General features: G+C 48.7%; 1 long non-coding RNA gene across 1 annotated transcript; it reads left to right on the forward strand.

The window, feature by feature from the left end:
* The first annotated feature begins 1,359 nt into the window (after positions 1-1,359).
* LOC139180181 (uncharacterized) lies at positions 1,360-9,633 on the forward strand. The gene is made up of 2 exons (XR_011564484.1): positions 1,360-1,844; positions 9,386-9,633. It is a non-coding gene; the product is annotated as an uncharacterized lncRNA (long non-coding RNA).
* The last annotated feature ends 5,492 nt before the right edge of the window (positions 9,634-15,125 follow it).

Genomic DNA, 15,125 nt, shown 5'->3' on the forward strand with positions numbered 1-15,125 from the left:
CACGCAGGGCACGTGGGCTGGCCCGGGGCCCGTGAGCTGTAAGTGAAAGTGGCTGTTCTTACTCTCAGGAGTGCCCCACACAGGTGCCCCGCCAGTCCCCTCCCCTGATCTGTGTAAACATCACACATGCCAGCTGTGCTGACCTGACGGGCTCTGTCTGAATCTCCCTGGTTCACAGACGGGGCAAGTCCAGCCAAGAGGTTGTCCTGGCCACGGTGCCAGGCCCAGCAGCTCCACAGGCCCCGCAGCTCCGCAGAGAAAGTGGGAGCCTGGAGCCCTGCCACTGATGAGGAAGGGAACCGCAGGCTGGAGGCACACGTCTCTGTCCGCTTCCTTCTCGTCCAGTTGCCTTCCCCCTCTCTACTCTCTCAGCTCTCCACCTTCAGTCACGTTCTGGGCTCACATTCTGCATCTCAGGAAACCCAAACCAAGACACTCCTTCTGCAGAAATGTTTATGCAACTCACCACCATTTCCCCGAATCACCTCCTCCTGGTTATGCTACCTTGGTCCGGGGCATCACCTTTTACCTAGACAGAGCCAGGAATCGAGCTCAGTCTGTCGCCAGTGTCTGCGAGACTTTTCCTTCTTAACATCCCTGAATCCATGTCTCCTTCCTTCCCCCCTTCACGACCTTAGTTAAGACCCTCATTGCTCCACCAGCTCCTCCCCTTTCCTCCCAAGTCCAGTCTTGCCTTTCTCCACCCACACTTCCCTGAGACGGTTTCTAAAATGGCAACTGGCTTGTGTATTTCTCCTGATTCAAATCTTCCCAGACCTCCCTATTGCCTAAGGAAGAAACCAAAGCCAAACTCACACACGCTTCCTCAGATCCCGGCCTTGTTCCGTGGTCCTCACTTGCTGCCAATCCCAGCGCCTACCCAGTGCCATGGCAACAGCCCGTCTGCTGATCCATCTCAACTAGACTTTTGCAGGAAACCAACATAAATCTTGGTCCTCAGTGCACGCCAAGACCCTAAACATCACCTAACACATAACAGGAACCACATATACACACTTGAGTCAGTGAGTGAAAGGATAAATGTTTGAATACGACAAACTCTGTCCCTTCCCCTAAATTTTGCTGTGCACTTAAAACTGCTCCAAAAAATTTGTCTTGACCAAAAAAAAAAAAAAAAAAAAAAGTTTAAGTGACAGAAGAGGCTCATAGATTATAAAAGATTTGAGAGATATTTTGATTTAAAAAAAGCAACACCAGCCAAAAACTAGAAGAAAATTCCATCCCTAAAGGTTGGAGGAAAGGCAACAGCCCGGCTTTTGTGAGGGACGAGGGTGAAGTCTGGGGCACCGCGTGGAGAGCGCAGCTCCCCTAAAGGCCTGACGCGCGGGCTGCCAGCTGGGCAGCTGCCTGGCTCAGTGCCCCGGGGCCACCTCTCCACTCCCTGAGCCTCTGGCAGCTGGGGTTCGAGCGTGCACTCCTGTCCTGGGAACTCCATCTGAGCGGTTCTGCGGGGACCCAGAGCAGAGCAGGTGGGAGGAGCTGCCTCCAGGCCTGCAAGCCCAGCGCGGGATCCAGCTGCTGCAGCCGAGGGAGACGCGCGTCCACGTGACTCCCCGACAACTCAGGGCTTGCGGTGAAGGGTTATTTATTAGAATCTCTCCCTGGCCTTGGACGCAGCCCTTCACGTCGTCGGTGTGTGCGGTTGTGCAATCCTCCAGCCCTATAAAGGCGGTGACCCTGCCGCCACTGGAGCCTCTGGAGCCTCTGGAGCCCGGCCTCCCCTGAGCCTCCCTCCCCGGGCCTCCGGCCGCCGGCGGCCACCATGAGGGTCTTCCACCTGCTGCTGCTGGCTCTCGGCTTGCTTCTCTCCCAGCTGGGCCCAGGTGAGCCGGGACCCTGCAGCGCCTGGGGCTGGAACTCGGGGACACGTCTGAGGTTGACCTTCTCTGCAACCCAAGCCCAAGGCAGCAGGAAGGCCTCTCCGGGGCTAAGCTGCCTGTCGGGGGCAGAGGGCACGGGGTGGTCTGACAGCGGGGTCCAGGCCATCCTGAGTGCAAGGAGTGCACCTGCCTGCCTAGAGCCTCCCTGGGCTAGTTCTCCCAGGAGCCTGAGGGCAGCTGAGCGGCAGGAGGGCCCTCCTGTCTCTCTCTCATCTTTCCCTCAGGGCTCCCTTCCCTCTGCCCTTGGCGGGGATGTGAGGTACCAGGCAGCCCCCACACCCCAAGCCCTGTCTCTGTCTTGGGATTCCAGAAAGTATCCTCTGTGAAGGGGACCCCTACTCCATCTGCAAGATGCCCCCTTACCCCCGAGAGGCACAGCATCCCAGCCAGCCCAGAGGTGCACCTCATCTCTTGCCAGGGCCCAGGGTGGGCCCTCCCAGGTGTTCTCCTGCAAGCAGGTGCCACCTGCCCTGCCCACAAGACCAGTTCCACCGGAGTCTTTGACTTACCCGTGTGTAGACACTCAGGGATCCACCTTCCTTCAGAAATCCGCTCACATCCTCCAGGGTGGCCCATTCCCCAGTGCACCGCAGGGGAGCTCTGTGTCAGGCCAGGGGATGCCAGTTCCTTGGGGTCAAAGCAGCAATGCCCCTGGTGTAAGAGAAGGTGAGCCCCTGCCTGCCAGAAGAATCAAGAACACAGTTTATCCCATCCCTGCCACTCACTCCCAGGTCATCTCCAGCCAGTCACCTCTTCTGGCTGTTAGTTTCCTCGTTGGCAGAGTGAGTGGGCTACGGCAGAGGGCTCTAAGAGCGTTAAGCTCTGGAATTCTCTGCAAGCCCCACTGTGCTTTCCTCCAAGGCAGCACGTTGTTGTGCAGTTAGTTGGGCCTCATTTACTCCAGGGGTTCCTCAGGGCTCCCCTTGGACAGCTGGGTTCCAAAGTATTCCAATACAGAACTTTAATGTTTCCAGTCGGGACCCTTAAGAGAGGCAGAGAATCCATGTAGTGTCCTGCTGTTATCATACTCATCTCACAGCACGTGAGTTCATAAACAGCCATGCAAAGTCTCTTACTGCAGCTCAGTTTACATTGAAAATGTTTGAAAGCCACTATATTAACATGAAGAGTTGTTTTCAGTCTGTGACATCTAAGTAGGATTACAAGCATCTCATCCAAAGCCTCGAAAAAGGGTGTTCCCGGGGACATGCAGGAGGAACTGCGCTTACTAATCACTCCTTCCAGAAATGGCAGCTGATCTGATGGCGTGCCCAGCGTAAACTGGACTGGCTTAGATACTGCCCTTGGATGACAGGCAAGCCCTGTCTGCACAGAAGCAGCAGCAAAGAGGGCCTCAGGATGGGGACCTTCAGGACTGCTCGCTGAGCCCAACTCTTCTTCTAGAAGGGGCGGAGTGGGGTCCTCCCCACCTCTGGGCTGGAGCTAGGGGTCCTGAGCAGCGGGGTCCGTGCAGGTGGAGCACCCCCTCTGAGCCCTGAGATGCTCACACCAGGAAAAGGGCTGCAGGGAAGGGTAAGCTCGACACCACGTTTTCTGGGGGATGCAAAACTTCTGGAGGAGAGGAAGAGCCCAGGTGTTTTCTGCGTCAGAACACACTGTGGTCCCCAGCCTGTGTCCCAGGGTCGAGGTGTCCTGCACTCAGCTGGGGTGTTTCCCCTCCTTGTGGTTGCGTGCTCGTTGCTGTGTGCTGGTTGTTGTGGCTGCTGCAGCTGCCCCTGCAATACCCGCCCTGCCAGCAGGCTGCCCCAATTCCAGAGGCCTGGGGCTAGTGCAGGGAGGGAGGCAGCACTACTCAGCCACCCTGAACCCCTACAGGGTCGGTTCACTCCTTTTCTGGAAGAGCCCTCAGACCGGGTCGTTTCACAGGTGGGGAATCGAGGCCCGTGAGGCCCTGAGGAACCAGCGCTTTGTGGTCACTGCAGGAGATCCTAAGACTTGGTGTTCTCTTGAACAGTCTTCCTCCCGGTCAGAGAAAAAGGCCTGTGTCGCCCACTGTTAGCTTACACGGATGGTCTTTGTGTGAACATGGAATAATGTCACAGTGGCAAGACCACCCAGGTTCCTGCAGAAGCTGGACGGGAGCCCAGCAGAGGTGCTGAGAAAGGCTGAGGCTGTGTCCTCGCTGTTCAAGGAGTATTGGGCGAAGAGCTGCTGCAGGCAGGCATTGCCCTGGGATGAGGGGACGTGTCGGGGAACAGCCCCGGAATCCATGGTCGCACATTTGAGAAGCAGAGCACAAGCAAACCGATTACAGAATTCCTTAGCTAATGACAGTTGTGCTGTGAAATGCTGTTAAGGGCACAGTGCTAGGGGAACACGTGACGATGAGAGCTGACGGGGCCTCGAGGAGCCAGGAAGGCTTTGTTGAGGATGCTGAGAAGTGAGGGAATGATGAAAGTCACTTTTGAGTTCATGGAATTTTCAAAATAATATTTCTTTTAACTCTCTCCCACTTAAAAGTCAGGATATGTCACACAAAAAAGTCAGATTTTTATCTTCTTTCCTTAAAAAAGTTTTAAAATTTTATCTAACTTTTAATTTTATATTGGAGTATACTTGATGAAAAATGTGTTATGTTCAAGTGTACAGCAACATAATTCAGTTGTACGTATACATGTATCTACTCTTTTTTCAAAATCTTTTCCAGTTTAGGTTGTTACATAATATTGAGCAGAGTTCCCTGTGCTATTCGGTAGGTCCTTTTGGTTGCGTTCTCCGTGGCTTCAGTCAAAGTCTGTCTCTGTGACTCCATGGAGTGTAGCTTGCCAGGCTCCTCTGTCCATGGTATTGTCCAGGCAAGAATACTAGAGTGGGTTGCCATGCCCTCCTCAGGAGATCTTCTTGACCCAGGGGTTGAACCCAAGTTTCCTGTGTCTCCTGTATTGCAAGCAGATCCTTTACCTGCTGAGCCACCAGGGAAGCCCTTTCAGTTATCCACATCAAATATAGCACTGTGTACATGTTATCTTCTCCTAAAGACACAACAGATGTGGCAGACTCCTGCATGGCAGCAGTGAGCTGCAGCTCAAGAGTGGCTTTGCCTCCACACAGGATGCATTCCTTAGGACACCGCAGACCCCACCAGTCCCTACTGTCTCACCTCAGCCCATTTCACAGAGCTGTGTTATCTGCCTGGCTGAGGTGGGGATCTGGATTTTCAGCCCCAGGTTAACTAAACCAGTGAAAGTGAAACTGGAGTCATCTTTGCCTGGGGGTGTTTTTGAAGAGCTCTGGTACCAAAGTTCTTTATCTCTTATCCCAGAAAAGAATTCAATGACAGGCAAAGTGATAGAAGTGATTTATTAGAATACAACATTTGTGAGGTTTAAAAGTGGGCAGGCAATGGGGTGCTGCACCCCAAAAACTTACAGCCTTCTTTTATAAGCAATGGAAAAGTGGGGAGGGGGAGAAGAACTTCTTTGACTTTCTTAAGTGGACATCATGCTTCCAACATTGCTCCTCCTCCAGATCGAGCAGGGGCATTTTCTCGTCTCTTCCTGGTCAAGCTAAGTCCACAAATTAGTTCTACTATGTGTGCAGAGAGCATGTCCTGGGGGTCATTGACTCACTGAGCTCACTGGGCAGATGTGGGTCTCATGCCACCGTTGTTTTACTGTTTTGAGCCATGCCTCGTGCCTCTGCTGCACAGTTTGGTTGCTAAGCAATCTGCTTGGTTTTGGGGTTAAGCAAACCTGCTCTCTCGAGTGATCACTAACTTACAGGGGTCTCCCATATTTTTCTGCTTGCAATCCCCTAGTGGGATTAACTATTTCATCACCTATTTTGTCTCTTCATCTGCCTCTGTCAAAACGAGAGAGGGCAAGGACAAACCATATGGAAGGAGAGCTGGGATCAAAGCCCAGGAGGTAGGCAAGCCGCTCAGTCGTGTCCGACTCTTTGTGACCCCATGGACTGTAGCCTGCCAGGCTCCTCCATCCATAGGATTTCCCAGGCAAGAATACTGGAGTAGGGTGCCATTTCCTTCTCCAGGGGATCTTCCCCAACCCAGGGATTGGACCCTGGTCTCCTGCATTGCAGGCAGACTCTTTACCACTGAGAAACCAGGGGGTCCCCTTGAAAGCCCAGACATCCAGATAAATTAAAAAAAAACAAACAAACACAGAGCTCTCACTCTTACTCTAGTCCTCCCAGCTCTGCTACGGGGAGGAAGAATCATTACCCCCATTCTGTGGCTTAATAACTTGGCTAAAGTCACATGATTGGTAACAGACAGAGCAGTGACTCTGTCAAACCCAGGCCATCAGCTCCAACTCTGCAGGGCTGTCAAGGCACAAAGCATGCTGGGACCAGGGTGAGGGGTCAGGAGAGGAGCCAGGGATGTAGGGAAGCACAGGTCAATCAGGCCTGAGGCAGCAGGAGACCCCATCTGTGTTCAGGTGGGCCCCAGTGGCTTTCAAACCAGAGAGTCACAGAATCAAACATGGCTTCTTCTTCTTTGTAAGGATCTATTTCTTCATTTTGGCTGTGCTGGGTCTTCACTGATGTGAGGACCTTCTCTAGCTATGCAGCGGGGGCTGCTCTTTGTTGTGTGTACAGGCTTCTTGTTGTAGTGGCTTCTCTTGGGGATGAGCACGGGCTTTCCGGAACATGGGCTTCAGCAGTTGCAGATCCCACGCTCTAGAGCACAGGCTCAGTAGTGTGGCACGTGGGGTTCAGTTGCCCTGAGGCATGTGGGCTCTTCCTGGGCTGGGGATCAAACCCATGTCTCTTGCATTGCAAGGCAGATTCTTAACCACTGGACTGCCAGGGGTGCCCCAGACATGGCTCCTTTAAGTGATTGGTCTCCTGGGTGTGGAGGCTGGACAGAGGAGAGGCCCTGTCATCTGGAGTAGTTTTTTATATATTCTACATAGCAGCCCTGTCAGCTGTAAGCATGACAAATATCTTCCTTCACCTTGTGCCTTACTTTTTCACTCTCTGAATTTTCCACATTATTTTAAGGTGGTTAAGTGTGTCATATTTTTTCCTTTAGCGTTAGTACTTTGATGCCTTAAGAAATCTTTTTCTAGCCCAAAGGCATGAAGAGTGTTCAGTGTTGTCTTCTGAGGGCTTATTGATTTTCCTTTTACATCTAGGTTTATAATCATCTGGCAGTGATTTTTAATGTGCACGTATAGTGTGACTAAGGGTAAAGGGTTTATTTTTTCCATATGAATATTTAATAGTTCCAGAACCAAGCATGGAGAAGACCATTTTCCTCCACTGTTATGCTGAGGCACTGTTGTTCAACTTTCAGTATCTGCATGGATCTCCTTGGGCATCTTCTGCTATTCTGTTTGTATATTCGTCTGCCCTGTTCCGTTGGTATGTTTGTATCCTCACCATCTGGTCTAATTACAGTGGCTCTATGCTGCTGCTAAGTCACTTCAGTCGTGTCTGACTCTGTGCAACCCCATAGACGGCAGCCCACTAGGCTCCTCTGTCCCTGGGATTCTCTAGGCAAGAATACTGGAGTGGGTTACCATTTCCTTCTCCAATGCATGAAAGTTGAAAGTGAAGTCGTTCAGTCGTGCCCGACTCTTCGCTACCCCGTGGACTGCAGCCTAACCAGGCTCTTCCATCTATGGGATTTTCCAGGCAAGAGTACTGGAGTGGGTTGCCATTGTGCTCTATAATTAGTCTCAAAATCCAGTAAAGCAAGTTCTCCTGCCTTTTTTGCTAGGACTGCCTTAGCTATTCTTGGTCCTTTGAATTGCCACAAAAATTTTAGAATCAGCTCTTCAAGTTTCACTGCAAGTATCTCCTGGGATTTTCATGGTTTTGGGCTAGCACCGCAGCTTGCTGCTGCTGCTGCTAAGTCGCTTCAGTCGTGTCCCACTCTGTGGGACCCCATAGAACGCAGCCCACCAGGCTCCCTCGTCCCTGGGATTCTCCAGGCAAGAATACTGGAGTGGGTTGCCATTTCCTCTCCAATGCATGAAAGTGAAAATTGAAAGTGAAGTCGCTTAATTGGGGGAAAATTAAAAGTTTAAAAATAATTAATCCTCCAATGCTTAAGCATAGTATTTCTACTTATTTAGGGCCTCTTTAAATTACAAAAAAAAATACTATATTCTTTACAGATAGAGATATTGCACATTATTTTTTAGATTTGTAACCAGGCATGTTTTATGCTCTTCTATAAGGTGTTTTTATTTCTTTCTTTTTTTTTTCCTATTGATTGCAGAAGTAAAATTCTTTTTTTCCTTTTTGTATATGATCTCATGGACAGCAAATTTGTTAAGCTTTCCTTTTAATTCCTTTTAGACTGCCTACATATAATCATAATATCTGCAAATAGAGACAGTTTTTTTTCTGCTTTCCAACGCTTCTACCTTTGGTTTCTTTCTTTCTTATCTTATTCCCCTAACTAGTGCCTCAAGTACAATGTGGAATGATAATGACTAGCAGTTACACTCGTCTGATTGCCGTCTCATGGAATGTTTCAGTGCTTGACCATTAAGTGTACAGGGTGCTGTAGGCTTCTGTAAGTACTCTTTATCAGGTTAAGGAAGTTTACTCCAGTTCCTTATTTGGTAGGAGTTCTTTCTTTCTTTTTTTCAATCATGATTCAATGTTGAATTTTTTCCAATATTTTCCTGCACCTTTTAACATAATATAACCATTGACTGATTAGATAATGAGAACATTTAATCTCTATTCCTCTGTCAGTTAGTTAGGAAAAAGTGATACATTTCTTGGAGAATTAAGTGCAGCCATAATGGGATGGACATGTACACACTGCTATATATAAAATGGTTTATATAAAATGGTATATATAAGTACTATACGTCCAACAAGGACGTATTGTATAGCACATGGAACTCTGCCCAATGTTACACGCCAGCCTGGATGGGAGGAGCATTTGGGGGAGAATGGATACATGTACATGTATGGGTGTGTTCCTTTGCTGTCCGCCTGAAATTATCACAACATTGTTAATCAGCTATACTCCAATATAAAATAAAAAGTGTAAATTTAAAAAAAGTAACCATAAAAGTGCTATTTCCCCACCAAAAGAAAGATGACCAGCCTCAGAATCTTGAAAATGATTGAGATCACATAATCTAGTCTCCTTAATTTTAAATTTGAGAACTGGGGTTCAGAATGTTTGAGTGCTTTGCTAAAAATCACACAGACTCATTCTAGAATAAGGAACGTAACCAAAGCACTCTGATGAGATATGTTGCTATTCCTTTTGGCCCTATAATGTACTGAATCTTCAAAGATAATGCCAAAAAATGAGGGCTCACTAAGGGTGGAGACACCATAACCCACCAGCATTGAGGGGGCTCTTCAGATGCCATGTTTCATGAGCAGCTCCACAGGTCATCTTGGTGTAAAGCTCTTGCAAGGGAAACCCCTGTGATGTGCTTTGCAAAGGGCTGTCTGTCCTACTTTCCCCTGAAATCCCTGTGGCCACAAGCCAGGAGTCTGACATGGTTGTTTTTCCCTTCTCTCAGGTGCCAGCCAGCTTACGGCTCTCGGCCAGCAGTCTGACAGCTACATATGTGCCAGGAAAGGGGGGACCTGCAACCTATCGCCCTGCCCCCTCTACAACAGGATCGAAGGCACCTGCTACAGGGGCAAAGCCAAGTGCTGCATCCGTTGACTCTGAGCTGGGAGAGATGGCAGAGGGCACTCAGGAGCCATGTGGAGTATTTGTAACCATTGTTTTAATAAAAGGATTTTGTGAGGCGGACATCCTTGAGACTAGAATGAGTCTTGTATCTCCTTTTGGAAGAGATTAAGAAAGTTTGAAGTTTGAAAGGGCAGACAGGCCAGGCTGCAAAGCCCACCGAGTATGGGACTGGGGGATGTTGATGAGGCCATGAGCCGTGCCACCTCCACTCTGCTTCATCACCAGATCTACAGGTGAGCAATGCAGGGGGTCCAGGTGAGACCGAGAGCACGTGATAAATGACAGAGCCTCAGGCCCCCCTCATTCATAGCAGAAGCTCATCCCAGACCCAGCGATCTCAGCAGCCTGTCCATCTGCTGAGCCCAGAACTGCTGCCCCTGCTCCTCCCTGGGCTGGGACAGTGGGCTGTGGGTTGGTTAACCTTAGCATTTGAGAACTTTCATTAGGACCATAAACCTATCCCGAGTAAGGAGGCCTAATAGCTGGTTCCTGGAGGACCATTTCTAACTCAGGCACCGTCACATGATCTACTTACACATCACTCACAGAAGCATTCTCCAGGACCACTGCCCCTGCCTTTTGTCATCTCTGCACCACGAGGCCTGTAGACACCCACTGCTGGGAGAAAGAGGGTTGCCTTCCCTTTACTCCAATAAATTTCTTACAACTCCTGATGATACACTCACTGTCCTCTCCTTCATCTGGCAAGAACAAGTCCACATTCCACTTTGATCAGTCACAAGCACACATAAAAATCAAGCAGTATAAAAATGTGGGGGAATTCCCTGGTGGTGCAGTGGTTAGGGGAGTGGGTAGTATCAACTAAGTCCTTGTGGTTTATGAGACAACAGATGGTGTTTAAAGTTGATAAGTGAAAATAAGAGGGGTAAGCATGTCATTCAGAGAAGGAGCAGAGGTGAATGTGAAAAACATTGAAAGGCAGTGGCTTCCTGTTAAGTACTGTTGAAGAATTTTGTTTTCACAAAATACATGTATATTTGTGTAAAATGTATGCAGAGTTTGCATGGAGAACATATATTTTGAAGATGCAAAACATGACTGTTGTCCAGTGGAAAAGCCAAAGTCATCTGAACACGCCATGACCAGTGCCCCTCCTCAGGCAGTATCTACGAGATTTGCATCTGAGTTGTTTCCTGCACTGACATTTTGCCGAAGAATGGCCTGTTCCTAGGAGGTATGAGCTGAAGCATTTAGGGCTGGCTGAAATGTCACAAAGCTGGCAACTTCCTCTGTAATTGCTCAAAGCAAATTAAATTTGCAAAGCGATTACAACTGGTGGATCCAGAGGGAGGATATACGGATACGCACTGTACTAATCTTGCCTGTGTGTCCATCTGAAGCTTCTCAAGATGAAAGTCAGGTTGGGGGGAGGATGAGAAACATCATCAGAACCAAGAGTTTTGACGTAAGAAATGATTCATATAAAATTAAAAGGTTATATTAAAATCCTATAGCCTTAAATTTGAATTGGATGTATTAGTATAAAATCCGGACTTTTCCCCTCTTAACAAGTGTATATCTCTCAGCCCCACCCCTACAAATGCAGAGACAGTGAAGTAGCAATGAGCACCCCTAGCACACAGGCCATGGGTCGTTACCTTTGCCACTAGAAAGAACCACAATGTCTAATAGAAGTGGCAGGTTCCAAGTATGGAGCATGAGATGGACAAGATGAGTCTGGTGTCTCATTGTGCTAGATAGTAGAGAAGCTACAAAAGGCTGGTGAATGTCCAGAGAACACTGGCTCCAATCTGAGAGGGACTCCCTAGGCTAGGATGGAGCAGAGAATTATGACTATAACTGATTAAATATATAATATATAAACACATTAAATACACAAAAATATAACAGTAAATTATATTTTAAACACCAAATATAGAAAAATCCACGAGGTCGTACTGATGCTTAAAAAACAATACTATTTACACTTGGAGTTTGTTAAGGTGCCAACTTATCACTCTGGAAACTGGTATATAAGAGAAAAGATTAAGCATTTATTCTGCCCTTCTTGTAGAAACTGTATTTTAGGGTAAACAACCATTCAGTTCAGTTCAGTCACTCAGTCGTGTCTGACTCTTTGTGACTCCATGAACCACAGCATGCCAGACCTCCCTGTCCATCACCAACTCCCAGAGTTTACCCAAACTCATGTCCATTGAGTCGGTGATGCCATCCAACCATCTCATCCTCTGTCGTCCCCTTCTCCTCCTGCCCGCAATCTTTCCCAACATCAGGGTCTTTTCAAATGAGTCAGCTCTTTGCATCAGGTGGCCAAAATACTGGAGCTTGAGCTTCAACATCCAGGACTTGAGTGAACATCCAGGACTGATTTCCCTTAGGATGGCCTGGTTGGATCTCCTTGCAATCCAAGTGACTCTCAAGAGTCTTCTCCAACACCACAGTTTTAAAGCATCAATTCTTCAGCACTCAGCTTTCTTTATAGTTCAACTCTCACATCCATACATCACCACTGGAAAAACCATAGCCTTGACTAGACGGACCTTTGTTGGCAAAGTAATGCCTCTGCTTTTTAATATGCTGTCTAGGTTGGTCATAACTTTCCTTCCAAGGAGTAAGCATCTTTTAATTTCATGGCTGCAGTCAAAAAACAACCATTATATGAGTGAAATATTTATAGAAAATTCCAGCTAATAAATGAAGAATGGATAATAGAATTGGAAAATCACCATTTTCACCCCTGAATGAAATCATAGAACTAAAACAATGTCATTGGATGGCTTTAAAACATGCACTGGAAAGCCTGGCAGGGAATTTGATGATAGAAAATTAAGGCTGAGACCAACTCAACTCAATGATCAACCTTGTCCTCACTGTAAGCTTACAAGACTCTAAGTTCATGGACCTCCTACTGTGATTCAGAGAAGTGCACACCACCACCCAAGAAATATTCTGGCCAAAAGCATGTCCAATGAAAAAAAATGCACAACCTAAAAGTTGAGAATTATGTTTATTCGGCTGGTAGTTTTAGGGAGAGAGCCTCTCAGATAAAACTGTTGGAAAAGGAAATGGTGAACCCAGTATATATGCCAGGATATACAGGAATTTTTGCGATAACAACACGTAGTGAGAACAAAAGGTTACTGGTAATAAAAGAAAAACCGATATCTCCAGTTAAGGAATTTAGCACTTTTCTAGGTATGGGAAGATGCAAGAGTTTGGGCTCATTGAAATCATTCCTCGGCTCTCTGGGGCCAGGATCCTATGTTTTCTCATCCTGAGTTTCCTCAAGCTGCACCATCAGGGGTGGCTGCAGTCTGATGGCTACTAGATAGTGGATATTTCTTGTTTCCTTCCTGAGTTTCCTCCGGGTTCACCAGCAGTTGAACCTGAAACTAATCAAGTTTCTACATCCAACAATTTACAGGAAATGCAAAAGTTAGAGAAACAAGTAAAACAAGTGCTCAAGGAAGCAATAAGTCAAAGTCAGAACATGAGATGCTGCACAGGAAAAACAAACTATTTTTTGTTTACAAAAACAATGGCCTGAGGAGAAAGGATTAGAGAGAAAAGAGGCAAAACAACCAATGGGTGGGCTTTGTTGGGATTCTGTAACAAAAAGCCAGTTACAAGAAAACATTTTTGAGAGGGCCAGATAAGCTTGAATATGGACTGGGTAATATCAGAGGCTTCTTATAGACTTGATTAAGGTACCAGCAATGTGGCAGTTATGTTGGAAGAGAAAGGGCCTCATCAGCTAAAGAAGCTCACTGAAGGGCTGAGCAGTGAAATGACAGGGCACCCTGGAGTTGCTTCAAAACCGTCTAGCAAAAAGAAAAAGAAAGGGAAAATGCTCTGTGGTGACCTCAGTAGGAAGGAAATCCAGGAAAGAAGGGATACATGTATTCATGTAGCTGATTCACTTTGCTGTACAGTAGAGACTGCTGCTGCTGCTAAGTCGCTTCAGTCATGTCCGACTCTGTGCGACCCGAGACGGCAGCCCATCAGGCTCCACCGTCCCTGGGATTCCCCAGGCAAGAACACTGGAGTGGGTTGCCATTTCCTTCTCCAATGCATGAAAGTGAAAAGTGAAAGTTAAGTCGCTCAATCGTGTCCCACTCTTAGCGACCCCATGGACTGCAGCCTACCAGGCTCCTCCGCCCATGAGATTTTCCAGTCAAGAGTACTGGAGTGGGGTGCCATCACCTTCTCCAACAGTAGAGACTAACACCTGGAAAATCCCATGGACGGAAGAGCCTGGTAGGCTGCAGTCTATGGGGTCGCTCAGAGTCAGACACGACTGAGCGACTTCACTTTCACTTTCATGCACTGGAGAAGGAAATGGCAACCCACTCCAGTGCTCTTGCCTGGAGAATCCCAGGGACGGGGGAGCCTGGTGGGCTGCCATCTCAGGGGCCACACAGAGTGGGACACGACTGAAGCGACTTAGCAGCAACAGCAGCAGAGACTAACACAACGTTGTAAAGCCACTACAGTCCAATTAAAAAATAAATGAATACATAAATGAAAATTAAAGAGTAAACACTTCCCATTTCAGTCAAAAAAAGAAAGAAAAAGAAGAGAGAAAGACATGACAAGTACAGAAGTGAAAAATTTGTAAAATGTTGAGAAATACCAAAGCTAGGAAATAGGAATATTGGGATTCCATATGTTTGTGTGTATTTGAAGCCCCTTCAGCCGCAGGGTCACCTCCGCCCCCCAGCCCTGTCCCTCAGGTGCCATCGCGTGAGGAGGACGCCCGGAGCCCCAGGCACCCCCAGGTCCGTCCGGGAGGGAGCAGGTCCGAGCGCGCCCATCTCACAGGAGCGGAGCACAGGTCTGCTCGCAGAGCCTGCTCCCCAGAGCCAAGTCGTCCCTGTGGGTTTGGATGTGAGTCCTCTCCTGCTCTCTGCTCTTCCCAGTGAACAGCCAGGCTCCACTGCACCAAGAAAAGGACGTGGGGAGCTGAGGGCTGCCGGGTAGCCCGCAGTGTGTGGGCCCCGCGTCCGGGGCGTCTGCCCGACCCCGCGGCTCTGCGCGCACCCTGTCCGGTCCCCGCCGTGTACAGCGCCCGCCTCTCGCACTTTTCAAAAGAGGACCGCAGATCTCAAGTTCCGCCTGGCGCTCGCTCCGCCCTGTCAGTGAGCACCTGCGTCTCTCCGTTAACAGTCCGTTTGTCCAGGCTCTTTGCAGACTCGCGTTCAAGAGGAGTCCGGTTCCGCCTGACGCCCGGAACGTGGACCGCCCGGTCCCTTCTCCGGCGCCGCCTCGTGGCGCGCACGGCAGGGCGGGCTCCAGGGCCGCCGGCACCTTCCGGCACAGGACCTTCTCAGTAGTCAAAGCCAGCGCTCTGACTGTTCGAGTCTCCGTTTTCCAACTTGCAAAAACCTCTTGTTCAGGACCTCGAGGAAACGTATTTCAGACGACTGAGGGACTTGATGGATTCCCAGATGTCAGGTCTGAAGGCCACAGACTTGTCTGGACCGCGGTTGTGCAGTCAGGGACGTCTCGCCGGGTCTGTTCCGCTCCAGCCTCCGGGGGTGTGGTCGTGGGCCGCGTTTTTGTTGAACAAGAGGAGATCC

This window comes from Bos indicus, chromosome 27 (genome assembly GCF_029378745.1).
Source record: "Bos indicus isolate NIAB-ARS_2022 breed Sahiwal x Tharparkar chromosome 27, NIAB-ARS_B.indTharparkar_mat_pri_1.0, whole genome shotgun sequence".
Lineage (NCBI taxonomy): Eukaryota > Metazoa > Chordata > Mammalia > Artiodactyla > Bovidae > Bos > Bos indicus.